Raw genomic sequence first — 21,249 nt, forward strand, 5'->3', positions numbered from 1 at the left:
ATAATGCCTAAAGGTCTTATGCCTATTAGGTCTTAAATCTAGGATTTAGCCACTAGGTGGTGTCATGTACGCTCCCCCTTAATGGCATCACCTCAAAGCCAATCACTGCATAGAGGATTTCAAAGTGATGGCTAAAAAATATAATATATAGTATGTGCTCATGATCTTCAAAGTGTCTTTATTATAAAATGCTTTCACTTGAGTGAGGTGCCCATGATCTTCAAGGTGCCTTTATTATATAATGCTTTCACTTGAGTGAGGTGCCCATGACCTTCAAGGTACCTTTATTATATAATGCTTTCACTTGAGTGAGGTGCCCATGATCTTCAAGGTTTATTTTGATCTTTAGAAATGATATTCTCTAGAAAGAGTAAAGTAACTTCAAGTAATATAGTACTTTCATATGTATCCAAATGGAATTCTTCAATAAATCTTCAAGGCTATATTGATTCTTCAAGAGCTACATTCATATTTTGTCCATTTGATTCAAAGACACATAGAAGATAGTCTTCTTATTAAAGTATTGCAGCATCCATGTAATAGCATTTGCACCATATGTTTTGAAGGCATAACCTCGCCATAGAAGAAACAATATAGTTAGTAACATAGTAATCAACTTCCATTTTGGTACAAAGAAAGAACATAATATTTTTTTTTTTTTTGTCATTTGCCAAAGATCATATAATATTCCTTATAAAAATATAGTCCAATGATTGGTAGAAAGGAGATCAACATATATTTTCATGAGAAATAATTTGTCGTCTTGCTTAAAATACAAAAATAGACATGCTACTACATATAGTGATGATCCACAAAACATTAGGCAACGGGTGAGCTATCCTTTCTAGGTTTGCTCCCCAGACAGTTTATAAGGGCCATAGTCACCCATTTTAAATAGTATGGTTGAAAAAAAGGATCAAATATAAAATAGAATAACAAATCACTTGGATCTCCAAAAAAAGAATGCTAATGAGAAATTTTTAAATTTACTTATGAATATTTAATAGCCTTTATATTTCATTGGTAAATATTTTATCCTCTATCTATAGATGATCATTATGATAATTTGATAGTAAATCATTTGTACATCAAACATAGTACAAGTAGGAATATCCTCAATGTTAATATAGTACAAGTATAATGCATATCCTTCATCAAATACTAAAAAAAAATTAAGATAATTCATGATGTTCCTTCTTTTCATTCCTACTAGTTCGTATGTGACATTTTAAATGCAACATAAGCACTAATATAGTTAATAATAAGTAATTTGGAAGGGCCACTTGAAAGGCATGTGACACATTGAAGTAAAGTTAGTTGATTAAAGATTCAAAATTAATTCCATGGGTCTTAAATGAAGACTTGATTTTTTTTTTTTTAAGTATTGAAAGTAAATGGGAAATGTCATAAATAAACAAATTTCATTATAATGACAATGGATACCAAAAATTACCCTATCAATAAGTAGTTTAAGATATTCTCATAATATTTTCATGCCAAATAAAATGACAAAGAGACCTCAAGAATATGGTTTTCTTCTAGATATTATCATGCCAACTTAGAAGGGGTGTAGACTTTGATATATCATTATTTTGATAGACCTAATTCAATATCTTCTATAAAAAACTCAAGAAATCTTGAAAGAGACGAGGGCATTATTGAACATGAGGTTGAAACTATCACTTAGAATTGTTATGAAATTAATCTCATATAAAATAATAATGTAGATTATACTCCATAATCTTAAAATCTCTTCAAAGATATCATCTTTATGAAATTAAAAGTGGTTATAGGAGAACAATGATCCATCATAAACTCTAAAAAGCATTATTGGTCAGACACTTAGATGTGACATAAAAAAATTCTACGAATTTCACCTAGCATCACACTGAGTTGCATTATCTATTTCAAGGAGAAATTACTCGAATTTGGTTTCATATGTGAGATGTAACTGCAAGAAGGCTACTGAGCATGAAGGAAATTTTTCAAGTGGAAGTAATACATTAATAAATATAGTTTTATCAAAATTGAATATATTTCATTCTAATATTCGACTTAAAGTTTTAAGGTTAGTTTGGAAAATTAGTACTTATCTTGATAGATACTTTGATTTGAGATATATGTTTCTATATTGTAAACATCCCCTTAGACCATGGGTGATATCTAACAATTAGTGGAGAATGGATAAAAAACACAAATAATTTTCTCAAACAAAAAAACTTCAATCTTCAACATGTTGTTGACTCCTCTTAGATCATCATTGACCTTTTGTTAATGTTTATTGTTCAAATCACAATCAATAAACTGCAAGGCTTAGATGAGGCTGAAATAAAAAACACAACCAATATTCCAAAGTCTCCCAAATAAATCAATTCCATTCCCTAAAAAACACAACTATAATGGTGAAATCTTCAAACTCTTTTCTAATTGCTGCAAATATTGTTTTAAGATTCTTTTATTATAGGAATCTAAATAACTATTGTGTGGAGCCCACAAAGCACCTTGACAAGCTTATTCTAATACTAATAATACTAATAAATCTGAATTTTCTATTGAAATCCCCTTAATATGATTCTGATATCTATATCAGACCAGATGGTATTCCTTATTCCCTCCTTTCCTTAGCCGATACTTGTGCTTAGACCCGATAATAGAAGATATGCCAAATATCTACTAATGTTTCAGATTCAATTCTACAATGTGTATATGCAATATAGTATAGGTATGTCTGTTACGGGGATATGAAATATGTTATGAATGTAATATTCCTATCACTAATAGTGATAGACAATGATAGTATGTCTGACATGAACGATATGAAGTATCCAATTAATATGTATTACTGGCAGTGGAGCGTTTGCTATGTCTGATAGGACAATGCGAATATTACTATGGGCGATAAGCTACTGTCTCAGCTTTTGACCTCTAAGCTTTCAACTTCAAATATGATCCTGATCAAATCGTGAAAAAAGAGGGAATGATATAACATACATGTTGATTGAGCATAAGGATCTTAGAACGTTCCATTGTGAATTCTAGAAGCTCTGCAGCCAGGTGTAAAATATTTAAAATGTTTTGATAATATATTTTCTAATAATAGAACAATTAATGAGTTAGTTAGATTATGAAATTTAATACTTAAACAACATAATGATCTGATAATCAAATAGTTGCCTATCACAATCCTATTTTAAATATTTTAGAAAAAGAATATGAAATATTTTAAAATTATCACCTATAAAAGGAATAGGTACAATTTCCTTACTTGACCTTGATAAATTGATTTTAAAATGATAGAGAAGGCACATTAGATACATAGCTCAAATGACCTTGCACATATGTTGATTAAGCATAAATAAATTTTGCATATCAAGTTTTATATATCTTCTAGTATAACCTGTAAAAATGATTAGCATAGCCTAATAGGCTCTGATACCATGTTAGAAATTAGGATCTTAGGATACTAATCATTATAAACAAGATTATAAAGTAAATGAAATATGAAACATACATGCAAAATGTACACATTACACAAGATATACATGGGGAAAACCCTTTCAAGTAAAAAACCCCATAAAGCATCATTTAATTAAAACACTTACAAATATAGTCTATAATAAAATAGACATGAACCTGGGGACACTCCTCCAATACTTCCACATGGCCAATAATACCTCATATGCATAGTGATACAACTCACAATAAAGCTCCAAATTCCCCCACCTCTCAAATGAGAGAGAACCTCCTTAAATATAGGAGGAAGGGTGACTTCACTAGTCACACCTTTTCAATAACCCCCACTTATAAATAATTAATAATCTAATAGTTATTAGATTATAATTATTTCAAATGGGATATGCTTATAAAGCATATAATATATAAGGTTCTATAACCTTATATTAGAACATTATATATAAATGTTATAAGGATGTGATCCCTAATAACATTATGTTCTAACAATGATGCTAGAAATGAAAATCTAAGACTCAGTCACGAAAATGACATGTTGAAGACATATATGATTCACTTGGAACATGATAAAATAGAACTCATGAGACAGAAAGATTTCTTGGAAAATGAGTTGGCTACTGCAAATCAACATAAGGAGAAATTCAAGAAAAGTTCAGAAGAACTTGATGACATGCTGAAAAATCAGAAACCTAATGGAGATACTAATGGTCTTGGCTTTGAAGTTGGTGAAAGCTATGGTACTGCAAATAATCATGATCACAGTAAACCGATAAGACAACCTAATGCCTACAAATGTAATGGGGAATGATTTTACTGTAATAAGTATGGCTATAGAGAAAATCAATGTAGATCTAGAAACTATCAGAACACTAATGCACCCACCGGTCAATGTTCTAAATACAACAAAATTGGTCACAATTCAAAAAATTGTAGAATGAATGTAAGATGCTATGTTTGTGGAAGATTTGGACACTTATCTAATCAATGCAGAACACATACCAACATAGGATATGGAAAAGCTATTCAAAAAAATTATGTGACTTGTTATGCTTGTAACAAGATTGGACATATTGCAAAATTTTGTAGAAGTAAGGCATCACCAACAAATAACAAAGGACCTAGTTTGAAAGGTAAAGAGAAGGTTGATGAGGTAAAGCAAGAATTTTCAAAACAATGGATTAGAAAGTCAGATCAGAATGTTAATGACGTTATTCCTTCACCGGTGGAACAAAGTATCACTCCACCGGCAGGAGATTCTTCATCTAACTGAAAAGAAATCCCTTGGGGGTATGGCAACAAATTGAAAACATGCTAGTTTACCCTCGGTTGATGGTAAGAAGATGAAATGCTTCTTTACCGGCAGATGAGTTAAGTTTTCACTTAACCGGTAGGCATTTATTATGGTAGTTGAAGGAAATGACATTATAAAGCAAGTGTTTTTCACTCTTTCTCACTCACTGAGCATTCAAATTTTCTTAGAGTGCAAAAACCTGAGCGAAGGCATCCACAGTGAAGTGAAGCAAATCATTCAAGCATTCGAACCTAAAGGTAGATTAAGGTATTTATACAATGGCTTCCTCCTCTGCACCTGAATTCATTGCAAACCCTACTGTAATTCAAGTGGTTAAATGCCCTAGGCTCGTATTTAAAATCATTCCTAAAGTAGCAAAGAAGGATGATACCCTTGGAACATTTTCTAAAATACTCAAATGAGTTGCTTATGCTGAAGACCCTAGGATTTACATACATTGTCATATTGAGGAACTTGGTGCTAATGAGATTATGAACATGTATAGGACTGTAATCTGTGATGAGAATGGTAATGTGAAATTGAAACACAAGATAATTGAAACCCTAGGTTTTGTGGAGATACTTAGCATTCCTGATTTTCCCAAGGAAGTTATAAGGATTGTACTTAGCAAAGTTCATGGGGATTTCTTTTGGCTAGATTCCATCCATAAGATAACAAAAGAAGCAATTAGGGCAGTGGCTGGCTTACCTTCCACCGGTAGCAGACCAGAAAAATGAAAGAAGGTCTCTAACGACACTGTGATAAACCTAACCGGTGCAACATATGATAGCAGATCTTTGAGAGTCAATGATGTGAAGGATATTAATGTAAGATTAATTAGCATGATTCTAGGATACAAAACTACACATGCCAACAGATTAAACTCTGTTTCTAGTTTTTGTATCAAAAGTGCTTATGACATGGTAAACAATAATGCAAAAATTGACATATGTGAATGGCTAAAGGATGAACTAATTGACAATCTAAAGAAAATGAAGGATGATAAAAAAGGGACATTCAGATTTGGTAACTTACTTGTATGTCTATTGCTATACATCACTAAGGAAGTACCCGATATAGGTAGAAAAGAATTTGGTTTTGATGTACCGGTAGGAAAACAACTTTTGGATATCTTTAAAAATATGGGAGATGACAGGGAGAAGAACATAATTGAACACTTTTAGGCACTAAAGGCTAGAATGAAGACTAGGGAAAGACTATCTCAATCCATAGTTGACAAATACCAAAAGGAAATATGCTTTGTTATAAAGAAGGATGAAATTTGGATGGAGGCAGTGGTTCCAAGAACAATTTGGGTAACTGAAATGGGTTATGAGGTAGATGAGAACATAATAGAACATATGCCAAATCCCTCCTTGAAGCCCCTAGAGAACCAGCAGAAGAAGTATTTGGAAATGCAAAAACTATTGAAAGAAAAGCTCAATCACAGAAACAAATAAAGAAAACAGAACAAACAATTAGAAAAGAAACAAGACAAGCAAAAGTAATCAAGGAAGATTTATTGAATATGACTGGTATCAAGGAGAGTGATTTGGAAGGATTACAACCGGAAGCACATCTTTCACCGGTTGGTACCTCCTCTAACAGTGAAATACCGGCAGAATTTCAGAGAGTAGAAAGAAAAAGGAAACCTTCACAGATACCCGCTCCTACACCCAAGAGAACAAGACGGAAACAACAGGCAGTAAGGCCTCCGGCAAAGAAAATAACACCAAGGAAGAAGAAGGAAAAATAAGTTATCCCTCCACTTGACAATCTTCTAAATGAAATTACTGAAGATGGAAACTTGTCAAATGTTAGCAAGTTGTATAACACTTTCACTAATGAAGAAAAGGAAAGTATAGAGAACAGTGTTATTTTACACCTAGACATTTACAAGAAATTTTTGATAGAAGTTGTAGATGATCTACCAAGTGACTTGTATAGAAGATTAGATGCAAAAAGGTTAGCAATTGTGGAACCGGATAAGAAGATTAAGGTAGAAAAACTACTTGCAGTTCACCCAGTAAAATCAGTAGAAGAAATTGATGAACTGATAAGTGAGGCAAACGGGACTATATTTTCCACCGGTCACTAGCATGTAGCTTTAATGGCTGGCAGAGTGAATGAGATCACTGAAGAAACAACAGACAAATGGGATATTTTCTTTGTGGAAAAGGAAAAGCAAGAAGAGCTTAAAAGACCAAATACTTTCAGAGTCTATCAAAAGGAAAAGGGTAAAGGTAAAGGCAAGGTAGGTGGTCCTTCGAGCATAAAAATAACAGATAACTTGCCCCCACCTCCTTCTGATACTCCACCAATTGAAACTATTGATACACCAATGGTAACAGATAATGTTGAGAGTATGGAGACAACACATGAAGACACCAATCTTGATTCAGAGGTATTATTTACTATGAACATTAATACACAAGAAGTAAACATTGTGGTTGATAAGGAAACCACTAAGAAGAAAGATGTGGCAACTGCCTGAGGATATTACTGTTGAGACACATGTTGAGGATACAGTTGGAAATGTTGAGATTGGAATTGAAACACACACTGAACAATCAACCGATCCCTTGGATACTAGAAAGACAAATACCATTGATGTACACACTGAAAAACCTACTGAGTTAGAGCAACTGACTACTGATAATACAATAAAATCTATTGAGATACCGATAGTAGACAGTTCAAAGGTACATACAGAGAAACCGGTAGATAATATTGAGACACAATCAGAGAAACCAAAAATGGAAAGCACAGAGAAACCAACTGAGGTATATTCTAAGAAACAAGAAGAGAAAAAGGTTCAAACAGAGACAGTACCACTGGCAATAGCTAAGAAACCCAAACCTTTGCTAGTTGAGATGTAGACTCAAACTGACCTACTTGAGGTCAACATAAGCAAAGAGGTTACTCACACCGACGGATTGCAGATTGTTAAGGAAGTTGGACAGTCATCTGGTTCCTCCTTAACAGAATTCAGACCGACAAATGTAACAAAGGTATTACTAGATTCCATCAAGAAAATCACAGAGTGTAATGCACTGACATATAAGGTTGTTGATGATGCAATTCTTATATTGAAATTGATAGCACCCAAGTGAAATGTGGAAAATAAAGATTCTTTGAGCCAATTAGACACATTGTCTAAATACATAACCGACAATCCTCTAACAGTTGATCAAATTAATGAGGAGACTTTTAGTGAGAAAATGAATAAAGGGAAAGAAAAATTATTTGAAGAGTCAATAAAGAGATGCAAGGAACACATTGATACATTATTATCGGCACTAGGAAAAACAATAATGGACTTTAAGAAGCTGTATAGGGATTCATGCAAGACAAACATTTTAACATAGGACATAGATAAAGAGATCAGTAAAGCACAAAAGGAAATAAATGATATTGCTGATAATCTCATAGGTTCATCAAAACCCATATTGGTAATAGAGCAGGAAATCGCATGATTTGAAGAGAAAATTGAAAAATTTGAAAAAGATAAGGAGAGATTAAAGTTTAAGGCTAAGGAACTCAAATGTAGATTAGGTCCGAAACTAGACATCCTCATCTCTTTGAGAAAAGAGATTTATGAGGCACTTGTTCCAGGACTTAAGACACTAGAAGAGAAAATGCACATACTCACCGGTACCATCCAAAGGATAGAAGAAACATTGAAGGATAGTGAAAGGTTCACTAACAGTCTAAATTTTGCACTAGCAGATCTATATCAGATTGTAACCCACCAGTTACAAGGATCCAACTGATAACTACACTCGGTTGACATTTTTGACAACCTTTGTCATTGATGTCAAAGGGGGTGTAGTGGAGATGAGAAAAATGATAACAGAAGAGATCATCTGCTCAGGGGGAGCACACAGTTTTGGTAAGACAATTTTGGCAAGATTTTTGGACAACACATTTTGGATACAATTTTGACTTTTTCTCATGAGTGTTGCCATCAATGCCAAAGGGGGAGATTGTTGGAAAATGCACACTCCAATGAGAAATTGTAGGTGATTGAAGGTATTGTCATTGATGGAAACCTTGCAATCCTATGTCACCAACAAGCACTGACACCGGAAGACTTGACACAGGCAGATAGTTTACCGGTAGCAGCAAAGATGATTACCAATGCCCCAACCGATAGGATTTTGTTTATTACATTTTGTATTTAATTGTAATATCTTTTTGTAAGCTGACAAGGTGAATTGTAATAAGACTCATATATAAGTATGAGATCTTGTAGATCATTTAGGATGTGTGGACATGGTCAAATTATTGCAGAAGTAATATGCAAATATTAAGGCAGATTTTGGAGTATGGTTTATCGTTATTTTGTGAGCTTAAACTGGTACTGAACCTGGCATAGTAGATGCTGAACTGAAGCAGTACATGATATTGGATTTGCATAATCCATTTTTGTAAGTTAGTGAGACTTCCCTTTTGTAATTAAGCAGTGAGCTTTAGGCAGTTGGCCTTCCTGCATGTGCAGGCCCCTATTGTAAGTAATATTCATTTATTGGCCAGTGAATGGATATTGTGGGTCACAAATCCCACTGAGGTTTTTCCCACACCGGGTTTCCTCATTAAAAATATTGTGTTATGGTGTGCTTTCTATGTTGTGGTTATTGTTCTTATTTACTGCATTATTTCTTGTTTACCGGTACATTGTTTTAAAATGCAATTTGTTTAATAAGATTAGAAAATCTATAAACTGGCAAGATACTGATTCACCCCCCCTCTCAGTATATTTGGGAATCTTAATAGAATGGATAATGGAGGATGTGTACCGATTCAAGAGCAATAAACAAGATAATAGTGAAATATCAATTTCCTTTGCCTAGGATGGATGACATAATGGACTATTTGAGTAGAGAAAAATACTTTACAAAGATAGATTTGAAGAGTAGATATCATCATATCAGGATCGGAGAAGGTGATGAGTGGAAGACAACATTTAAGACAATTGAAGGACTATATGAATGGTTGGGGATGCCTTTTGGATTGACTAATGCACCGAGTACTTTCATGAGGCTAATGAGTGAAGTATTAAATAAATTATTTAGTAAGCTTGTTATTGTCTATTTGGATGACATTCTAATTTTTAGTAGAACAAAAGAGGAGCATTTGTTGCAATTAAGACAAGTTTTGCAGAGGTTGAGCAAAGAGAAGTTGTTGATCAATATTAAGAAGTGCACTTTCATGAAGGATGAGTTAGTCTATTCAGGATTTGTGATATCTAAGGATGGCTTGAAGATGGACCCCGAGGAAGTGAAAGCCATTGTTGAGTGCCCTACACCAAAAAGCATTGGAGAGGTAAAATTATTTCACGGATTGCCTAATTTTTACCGGAAGTTTATTAGAAATTTCAGTTCAATTTGTAACCCTATGACCGAGACCATGATAGGAGATTGGAAGGAGTTCAAGTGGACCACTGGAGCAAACAAAAATTTTGAATTGTTGAAACAAAAAGTGACTGAGCAGCCTGTGTTGGCTTTACCGGATTTTAATAAGGTATTTCAAGTGGATTGTGATGCAAGTGGAACAACAATAGGAGCAATTTTGAGTCGAGAAGGGAGAGGAGTAGCATATATAAGTGAGAAATTGGATGATGCCCAGAAGAGATATTCAGTGTATGATCAATAATTTTATGCCATAGTTCAAGCCTTGAAGAAATGGAGACATTACTTGTTGCCTAAGGAGTTTGTATTGTATACAGATCATCAAGCTTTACAGTATTTGAATAATTAGAGTAAGTTGAATTAGAGACATATGAGATGGGTAGAATTATTACAAAGTTACACCTTTGTGTTGAAGCATAGAAGTGGGAAATCTAACAAAGTTGTTGATGCCTTGAGTAGGAGAAGGAATTTGCTGACAAATATGAGAGTGATAGTATTAGGTTTTCAAGATTTGAATACCTTGTATGATGAAGACCCAGATTTTGCAGAACCTTGGAGAGAATGTAGAGAACCGGTTATGGTTGATAGAAGAAAATGGTTGGATTATTTCATTCAAGTTGGGATGTTATTAAAGGGAGTTCAATTATGCATACCTAAGAGTTCCATGAGAGAGAACCTGATAAAAGAGAAACATAGTGGAGGTTTAGCTAGACATTTTGGCATTGATTAAATAGTTGCATTGGTGAGTGAGTAGTACTTTTGGCCCTAGATTCATAAGGATGTTAAGAGATATGTGCAGAGTTGTATAGTTTGTCAAGTTGCAAAAGGTATAGTCAGAATGTGGGATTGTATAAACCTTTGACAGTATTGGTAAGACCTTGGGAAGATATAAGTATGGATTTTGTACTTGGATTGCCTAAGACACCGAGAGAGAATGATTCTATATTTGTGGTACTAGATATATTTTCAAAGATGGCTCTTTTGATACCTTGTAAGAGGACATCAGATGCATTGCATTTAGCAGACCTATTTTTCAAGGAAGTGGTGAGATTGCATGGATTACTTAAGAGCATAGTTTCAGACAGAGGTACTAAGTTTGTTGACTATTTTTGGAGAACACTTTGGAAGAAGATGAAGATAGATTTTAAGTTCAGTTCTACTTTTCATCCATAGACTGATAGATAGACAAAAGTAGTTAACCAGAGTTTGGGAAACTTGTTGAGATGTTTAGTGGGAGATAAAACCAAAAGTTGGGATTTGATCCTTGCACAAGAAGAGTTTGTCTATAACAATTTAGTGAGTAGAAGTACCCAAAAAAACCTTTTGAGATTGTTACCAGAGTGCATCATAGAGGAATAGCAAAATTGAGAGACATTAGTAGTGAAGACCAGAAGAGTTTAGAAGCAAAAGAATCTGCAGATCACATGGCAGCATTGCATATTCAGGTTAAACAACATTTGGAAGACATGAACAACAAATTTAAGGAGAAGGCAAATGAGAAGAGGAGACATAAGGAATTTGAAGTTGGCGATAAAGTGATGGTATACTTGAGAAAAGAGAGATTCCCAATTGGAACTTACAATAAGTTGCAGATGAAGAAGTTTGGACCCTGTAAGATTTTGAGAAAGTTCAGTTCAAGAAATGCATATGAAGTAGGGCTACCAGATAGTCTAAGTATTTCACCTATATTCAACATTGTAGATCTTCATGAGTACCATGAAATATAATTTAGTGAGGACAGTGTTGTAGACCTTGAGAGAAAATTTCCCTGGAAGGAACCAAATTAGATTGAAGAGATTTTGGACAATAGGATTGGGTGTTGTACCTAGAACAATCAATACAAATAATATCTTGTGAAGTGGAAGAGTAGACTAGTTGAAGATTCATCTTGGATTTCTCAGGCATAGGTAGACCACCTTGGTTTCCCTCTAGCTCCAAAAAAGTGAGAGGGTCACTTTTTCATTAACCCCAGATGTCTAATGCAAGAGCATCCCCAGTTCACAACAATCTTGCATCAACCAAAAATATTTTCTTTTCTGTTTTGTTTTTTGTTTGCAATTTCAGTTTTCCTTTCTGTGTGTCCCAGTTTTGGCTCACCAGATCCTGTGGGGTTGGATTCTAATTGAAGACTAAATAATCTTTCCTTCTTTCAAACTACATCTCATTTGGATCACTTTTCGACAAGATATCACTATCAGTTTCCATGATAGTTTCTTGTTACCGGTTGTTCCTTTCTTACCGATTGCCTGAGACCTATTCTGGTAATGTACCATAACCCATTTTGAAGCTTGCGGAGCCTTGGACATTGGTCTCAATATTTCTTGGCATGTGGCCGACCTTCTACGTTTCATCCTTTGGATTTTCCGGAGGGATCTCTTGGCGGAGGTCGACCTTGTTCATCTTGCACATTAGGTCTTGTTCTTTGGGTTTTGATCCTTTTTGGGCCGATCAGATCCTTTGGATAAATATATATTTGTAATCATGCTTTAGAATAAAATAAATCAAAGAATTAAGAAGTATCAGATAGATAGAATGTGCCTAGAAGATAGATCTTTCGATCCAAGGTCCTGGTGTGGCCTATTCTACTAGGCCTGTGTGGCCTATGAAATTAGATGAAATGATATGAAATTCGAATTTGGGGAAATATGAAATGAAATTAGATGGAATTAATTGGAATTAGAATTTGGAGAATTGGAGGAATAAGTTAATTAATTTAAATAATTAAATGAAATTATTTAAACTTAGGAAATAGAATTAATTAAATAATAAAGATTATTTAACTAAGGAAAAGGTTATAATTAATTAAATAATTGATATTTAATTAATATTTGAGATATGGTTAGCTGATTAAAATGATTTAAGAATATAAATAGAATAATTAGAAGTGTTGAAGGGTGACGATTAGAAGAAATAGTTAGTTTAATCAAATAATTAAATAATTACTTAATTAAATAGATGAATAATTAGTGTAGAATTAATGAGACATTTTTTAGGTGTCTACATTTTCCCCTCTTTGAGACAATGTCGAAACGACGTTGTTTCAAAGAAAATGAAAAATTTATGCCCCACTATGCCCCGATGACACTAAGGTATAATGCCCCTTCGAGAGATTGTTTGTGCATTGAAGACATGAATGATCTCTCGAAAGAAGAAGAATGTTAGATGAACAATGAATAATGATTAATTTATGACATGAATGAGTTTGACTAGAGAAAAGAAATGGTTGAAGTGATTTGTAGATAAGATTGATAGGATTGATCCAATAAAGATAAAGATAAAGTCTGGTTTTAGGAAGGATACATCCTGTATAAGACAAAATGATCAAAATGTCTGGTTTCAAGAAGGATACATCCTGTATAAGACAAAATGATCAAAATGTTTGGTTCAGGAAGGATACATCCTGTATAAGACAAAGATAGATGATCATGTTTGATTTCAGGAAGGATACATCCTGTATAAGACAAATAATAGATCAAAATATGATGAAAGTGCAGAATAATTGATTGATAGATAGAATAGTTGAAATGAGAAAATGATAGAATCATAGATGAAAATATTGGAATTAAGTGATGAGAGAGATCATGTTAGATGCAAGAATGATTGGAAAGAATGATCAAGTAGAAAAATGCTTGATGAGAGAATGATATGAAGAGACAATCAACATGATGAGATTATAAAATGAAATGATATGATTGATGATGAATAGTCTTCTTGTCTTTATTCATAGTGCAATACATTTTCATCATTGAGCCTTATTATGTAACAATGAAGCTTTGTACACCAAGGTATAAGTAACCAAGATGCATAGATATCTCATTGCAAAGAAACAAACACATAGAAGACAAGGAATGATCCCTCCATTCTGGGAATAGCACCAGGGGTTGAGGTATGTGTGGCATTCACAAGCTGAATTCTCCTATCACAGACACACAATAGAGCAATTTCCCCAGAACTTCATTCGTTCAAACCACAAACAAAAAAAAAAGAAAATGACCATGCCCATCACCACTCCTCTAGTTACTTTTTGGACATCATTGAGTAGCTAAAAGCAATGATCTTCACTAATTTGATAAAAGATAAAACCAACTAGAACAAAATGCAACAACCATACTGATTTGTGTCTTTGTATGATTGCTTGATGTGATTTTGATAATGTCTAATTTCAGAAGTTTTGGACCCCGTTTAAGACTGACCTGTCTGGTTTCGAGTGTACCGATTCTGTGTAAGACAAGATGTTGATCACGTTGATAGTTTGATAGTGATTTGATAGATTAGATAGTTGACCAGCTTGATTACATACATTTTGACAAGAGAGTTGTATCCTTTGTTTAACTCCATGCGAAGTGTTTGTTGATAACTGCTAGGATATTTGATTCTTGTGAGACATGTTTATTGCAAGTTTTTGATGGTTTTGGATTTTTAGTTTTTTTTTAATTAATTTTTTTGATATTTGATGTTTTTTGTGTTGATTTTTTCAGGACTTTTTCTTAATGTTTTTGGTATTTTTATGGTTTTCAAATGTTTTTGTTATTGATGAAACATGACCTGCCATTAATTGATAAAGATAAGACTAACTTGGACAAAATCCAGCAGTCATACTAATCTATGTCATTATTTTGATTTGTGTGATCATTGATAGGAATGTTTGGTTTCAAAGAATGAGTACCCCAAATAAGACCGATCTATCTGGTTTTGAGTGTACCCTTCCTTGTATAAGACATGTTGATGTTTGATAGAGTTTGATTGATTAACAAGGAATGTGATCAGTTTGATTGTAGACTTTGAGAGATTTATTGTTGTTGATTTGATTTGATGGATGGCTCATGCTTTCTTGCTTTGATTTTTATATATTTTTTTTATTTTTTCATGACATTTTGTAAATGTTTTTTATTAATTTTTTTAGGACTTTTTATGATTTTTTTTTTATTGATTGATTTTTTTAGGACTTTATCTGAATGTTTTTGATTAATTTTTTCAGGACTTTTTATGATTTTTTCAATTATGCCCCCAAGTATGCAAACCTATGATGATAACACGATGATGCATAATGCAGTGAAGACAATGAATTTTTTGATTTGAGTTATGCTAATGCAGGATGCAGGACAAAAATGCAGTTCCTATTCGAACAAGGATGAGTGTGTGTATTTCATTCTGAAATGCACTAATTGGATTAAAGGTGTGAAACATTTCAGAGATAGGAGTTCAATCCATTCTCAAAAGACTTAGACCATCCAACCTAACACACTATGTAACTAAGATTTATGAATGGAGGTGCAGAAAACTTCTCCATCAATTCTTGAAATTTTGATCTTCTTTTGCCCATGTGTGTGCAATTGAGTTTATTTTGACTCTTATAACCATCAAAGACCCTTGGAATCCTATGTGACTAGCCACGTGGGTTATTCTGACTTCAAAAGCAACTTGGATAGAGCCTCGCTGCTAGTAAGCTTTTAGGGCTCCGACGAGGTTATTCACTATAATCTCTCAAATATTGTTCCATTACCAATAGGCATCCATAGCCTTGATGGAGCTACTTGCATGTTTCCATAGCCAAGCTTTTATTGCACATGATATTTTAGTTATATATCATTGCTTATTTTTCTTTGAGATGAATATTGACATAAGTCTTTTTTCTTTTATTTTATTGCCTTGACTTGTAAGTAATGAAACCTACTTGGGTATGACAATTACAATGACATTGAAGCAACATATTGGATTTTTCACTAGCCACATGACCAACTAGGTATCTGTAATGACTTAGAGATTTTGATTGATGTGTGAGATATAGTAACTGATAGATTTTGGGTAACAAGACTTGATAGTGAAACTTCTAGCCAGCCAAGAATAAAGCTTAATCACAATGTAACGTTGAAGATGAATGACTAAAGGCCTCCTAAAGACTTCATGAATAAGTATCTAGGAAATGAGACAACCTTTGTTCCTTTCAGTGCAGACAGGTGAATAACTTAGACAATCATCATGTTTTTATTGATGCAACTATATGAGAAAGCAATAATGATATGCAGCTATATGTTGTGAAATGGTTATATGCAAGCAAATATGATGCACTCTGAAATGGAGATATGCAATGCAATAAATAAATATGCAAATGTAGTACTGAAAATTGAAATGAACCCACCCTTAGATGTAATATCTTTTTAGGTGCATGTTGTTATTGAGTTGGTATGAACTTTATGTAGATAATTCATTGGTCTTTGTTTTAAGAGTTGGATGAACTTGTCTTTTTCAATAGGATATGTAGCTGGGAGTCTTCCATGTACAGTTTCTACTATAGCCTCCTTATTTTCAAATGAATTTAGCTATGGTAGACCTTCTTGCCCCCAGTCTTTCAAGTGTGGGTGTATGAGGAAAATAGATTTTGGTTTCAAAGTTGTGACATGAGTGGGTGCTATGCCTATTTTTATTGATGCACTTGAAGAGTATGATGAAGCAAACCAAGTGTTGATCTCATTAGCTAGTGTTATGATTGTGCTTGAAGAAGATGATGTAACAATATGGGTATTGATTTCATTAGCTGGTGTTATGCTTGTTTTTGTCACGACATTAGCATTTGATGATAGTGCACACACCATTGTTGACAAGTTCTCCTGTGTAGTATGATTTGGATTGTTGATTTTATTGATAAGGGGTTCATGAACAACTTGTGTATTGGAATCATGAGAGAGACTAGGAGAAATGACAATGGGATCTTGTTTAGGAGGTGGATGTTGGATGGTACTTGAAAGAACATCTTGCTCTTGCGAAACAAAGGTGTTATTATGAGTGGAATAGAAAAGAATGAGGGAATCATCATAAGATTCTTGGTCGACAGGATCTTGATAAAAAAATTAGGTATGATGAAAAGGTTTGTTCTTAATCTTGATTTATTTCATGACTGATTTCTTCTGATTTTGGATTGTCCTCCTAACATGGGGGAGTTTGCATGGGAGATTTTTGGAAGGTTTCAACCTTTTGACTTGATGAGGAAGGATTTTGAATGAGATCCTCTGAATCATGACTTGAATTAGATTGGATTTGTGCTATGGATATTCCTTGGGAGTGTGTGTTATTGGATAGAGATGGTGTGGATTGGTCTTGTTTGACTTCAGGGGATGATGAAATGGTGGATAGATATGGTTGATCTGAATTTTGGTTGAAAGGGATTTGATTTTGGTTGAAAGGAGTATGATTTTGAGTGAAAGAGGTTTGATTTTGGTTGAATGAATTTTGATTTGGACTTTGGTTGAAAGGGATTTGAATTTGGTTGAAAGAGGTTTGAATGTTGGGTTTGTGTGAATTTTGATTTGGACTTTGATTGAATGGGGTTTGATTTTTGTTTAAAGAGGTAATTTGAGTGTTGGGTTGGTGTGAATTTTGATTTGGACTTTGGTTGAAAGGGATTTGATTTTGGTTGAAAGAGATTTTATTTTGGTTGAAAGAGGTGCTTTGAAAGTTGGGTTGAAAGAAGTTTGACATGACTCTAATGTTGGTTGAACTGAGGTAGGAATGATTTTGTTGAAGAATGAAGGTTAGTATGTTTGAATGGTCTCACAAGAAGAAGAAGGTTGGCCTGATAATTATTCCCTCATGGTTATCACCTCCCTAAAAATATTTTCTAACTAGCCCCTATGGTTGCTAGGACTAGTCATGTCTCTCATTTGTTGTTGCAAAGTATTGATTTGTTGAGCTAATGTTTCTATGGATGGTGATGGAATAGGAATGGAAGAGATGAATTATTCACCTTCCCTATGAAATGCATAACGCCAATCCATGATGTTTTCTTCATTGGTTTGAACCTAGGATCATAACATCTAAGATGTTTTCTTCATTTCTAGAATGTTGCATAAGTTTGATTTGATGTTGATGTTGACAAGCTTGTTTGTTGCAGGGTTTTGATCTTGTTGATATTGAAACTTGACTTTGTTGAGGGATTTGATCTTGTTGATGTTTTTGACAAAACTTTGGTTGAGATTCCACTTTGTTTTTGGTATTTTCTAGGATGTTTGAAATTGGTGAAATGTAGCAAAGGACACAACAAACACATCAAAAAGAATAAAACCATGAAAAGAATACTTGTTTAAGGAACTTTTTTAAAATTCCCATGAATGTTGGAGTCTTTTTCAAGACCTCAATTTATTTTCATTGTATTTGGGAAATTCGATATCACAACAAGCAGACTCTCCTAAGGTCAAAAGGTCACAAGTATTATCATAGCCCACATCTTGATACTTCGTCAGCTCAAATAGCCCTATCACACCTTAAGGTGCGGCCATTATTTTGCCTTTTTCCAGAAATTAGACCAAAGAAGATTTCTCCTCAATTGGCCTGTTATCCTGGGAGATATATGGTGAGCGTCTTGGGGGCAAATTCTTTGATAGGGAGGTAGTGCAAGGTGGTTGCCAAGTGGCTAGAATGTTTACTAAATGGAAGGTTCTTGTTGTTTCATAGTGTAGACACCAAAATCAGAGTGCAACAAGCTAGTAGGAAACCTAGCAACTCTCCTTGTTCCACCTCCCTAAGTCAAACACTTCCTGGTTGCTCAAGGGCTTCAACTCCATTGTTTTAGTATTCCTTCACAAATGCTACAAAACTGACTTATGGAGTCAAACTCACCAAATGTATTGGATTCATGCAAGGTTCACTTATTTCAACTTGATTTGTTGGTTATTCTGCTTTACAACCTTCTTTGTCACACCCGATTTGACAAAATCCAAGTTCTAGGCCTAAAACGGGCTACTAGGAATTAGCCCTCCTTTTGGGGTTTTGTGCTCACCCTGCTCAAGCGATGGACTTCCAGACAAAAATAAGTTGACATTTAGACACCCTTTTGGGATTTCTTGAAGATTTTATAAGTCTCAAGGTCCCTTAGGCCTTCTCCATGACTGTCCCAAAATTGGGTGAAAAAGGAGGGTTTGGTAGGGTTTTTGATGGCAAACAAGCTAGAATCCTTCAAAGTGAAACATGAAACCTTAGTTATATCATGCCACATGCTAATTAGACCAAGACAAAGCACTTTTACACCCTCAAAGGTTAGAGAACAATTTTTTACAAAATGCACATAAGGTGAGTGCAACAATTGACAACTTTTCCATTCTTGCTTCCTACAAACACATCTTTGCTTGAATACAAATTACATTCAATCATGTAAACATGGATGTAATTAGGGAAAAAGAAGAACCATCATTAGCCCTGCATAAAAGCATTAGGCAGTTTACAAAACATTGCTCATTCACTATGAAATCTAGGTACCACTGCACTTTGCCCTTTCACTGTTTTTTCACACTTTGTTCTGCACTTTAACACTGTCAAAACACCTTTCAAAGGTCTGCTTGATGTTGTTTTGTTAATAATCTATCTTTTCTTGTTTTTTGTCCTTCATACCTGCCAAATGGAAGAGGAAGATTGCAAAAACTCCTTCATTTAATATGCTAAAATCAATCATAAATGATAGTGACAGCCTGCTGGGCGTTACAACTTTGCCTAAAGAGATCATTGCTTGATCTTGGCAAACATAAAGCCCATGGGTAGGGTCAAACACCACTCCATATTCTTGTTTACAAACACATTAAGGAGAAACAAGGTTTTACACACACCAACATATGGTGGAGAGCAAGTAATTGAGTGGATACAAACTCCAAAACAGTGACTCACTGTTTTTGTTACAAATTACACAAACTGAAAATGCAAACTTCCTTCTCTTGGCTTAGTAAGCGTCTTAGCTTTCATTTACAATCTTGGACAAAAAGACAAGTTTTTCCACTTGATGAATGCATTTTCTATAGAAGAGAAAAGCATCAAACTTCTATAAAGACCCTAGCCAAATGGCACACTTGCCTAGGGCTCCATGGCCACAAAACTCCTTGCACCTGCATTCTTGAAAACAAAACATGTATTTACATAATTTACAAGTTGACCAACTAGTTCTTGGGAAGCCATGAACATTTTAGGACTTCAAGAAGCCAAGTTGGTCAAGCATCCTTGCCAATTCCCTAGACAAGGCAGTGAAACTGTCAAAACAAACTAATTTTACTAAAAACTCAAAACTTGATGAAATTAGGTGCCACCCAAGGGAAAAGCTTAAGAAAACATAATAGAATCTTAAAATGAAAGAATAGTTCGGCCAAGTACAGCAGGTATATGGAGTAATGCTCACTTGGTGTCAAAGCATAGTGAAAAACAAGGAACTTTTAGTGCAAATTCTCAAAATGCCTAATAATTTCGAATGAACAACCCTTACAATAGTTCAAATAGGAGATTAAATACCTCTCCTAGTTGGTTAGCCTCCTGTAGGGACTGGTACATGTCCAAGAGAACTTAAATTTAACATTTTGATGCCTAAATGACAACTTTTGGTGCCTAGAAAATGCAAGGTTGATCTCAAAGACCTACAAACCAAGCATAAGACATGTCTAAGCACTTTTAGAACAAAAACCATATTAAAAACTCACTTTCCATCATTTTTCCAGGCAACTCCAAACTGACAACTTTGAGCAAAAAGATGAAAACAAGAAACCAAAACCACACAATGAGTTCAAAACTCATCCAAACAACCTAAAACAACTTCAAAAACATCTTAGACAACTTTCCAACTTAAAACTAATAAAAACTAAAATTGCTATCAAACCTGAGATGAAAATGAGACCTAGGTGCTCCTGCACCATACTCCCTCGATGACAAAGAAGTCATGTGACTCCTTTGGGCAGAAAAGAGAGAGGAATACTAGCCTTAGTGAAGTCACTTTCAGGTATCCAAGTGGCTTCAGAGGTTGGTTGATCTTTCCACTTGATCAAATGTTCAAGGTAGTCATACTTTCTAGTCTTCTTGATGATTTTGGAATCAAGTACCTGTTCAGGAATGGGAGAAGAAGAAGAGGGGAGAGATAGATCAGAAAGGGAATGTGAAATGTTTGAAGCTCTCTGAGTCTCTTCTGGAGGCTGCCCCTTGAAAGGTACCAAATATGCAACATTAAAAATAGGAGACAAGGAAACATGAGTAGGTAAATCAATCTTATAAGCATTTGGACCATACTTAGCCAAAATCCTGCAAGGTCCAATTCTTCTCATCTGTAACTTGGTT

Source organism: Cryptomeria japonica, chromosome 8 (genome assembly GCF_030272615.1).
Source record: "Cryptomeria japonica chromosome 8, Sugi_1.0, whole genome shotgun sequence".
NCBI lineage: Eukaryota > Viridiplantae > Streptophyta > Pinopsida > Cupressales > Cupressaceae > Cryptomeria > Cryptomeria japonica.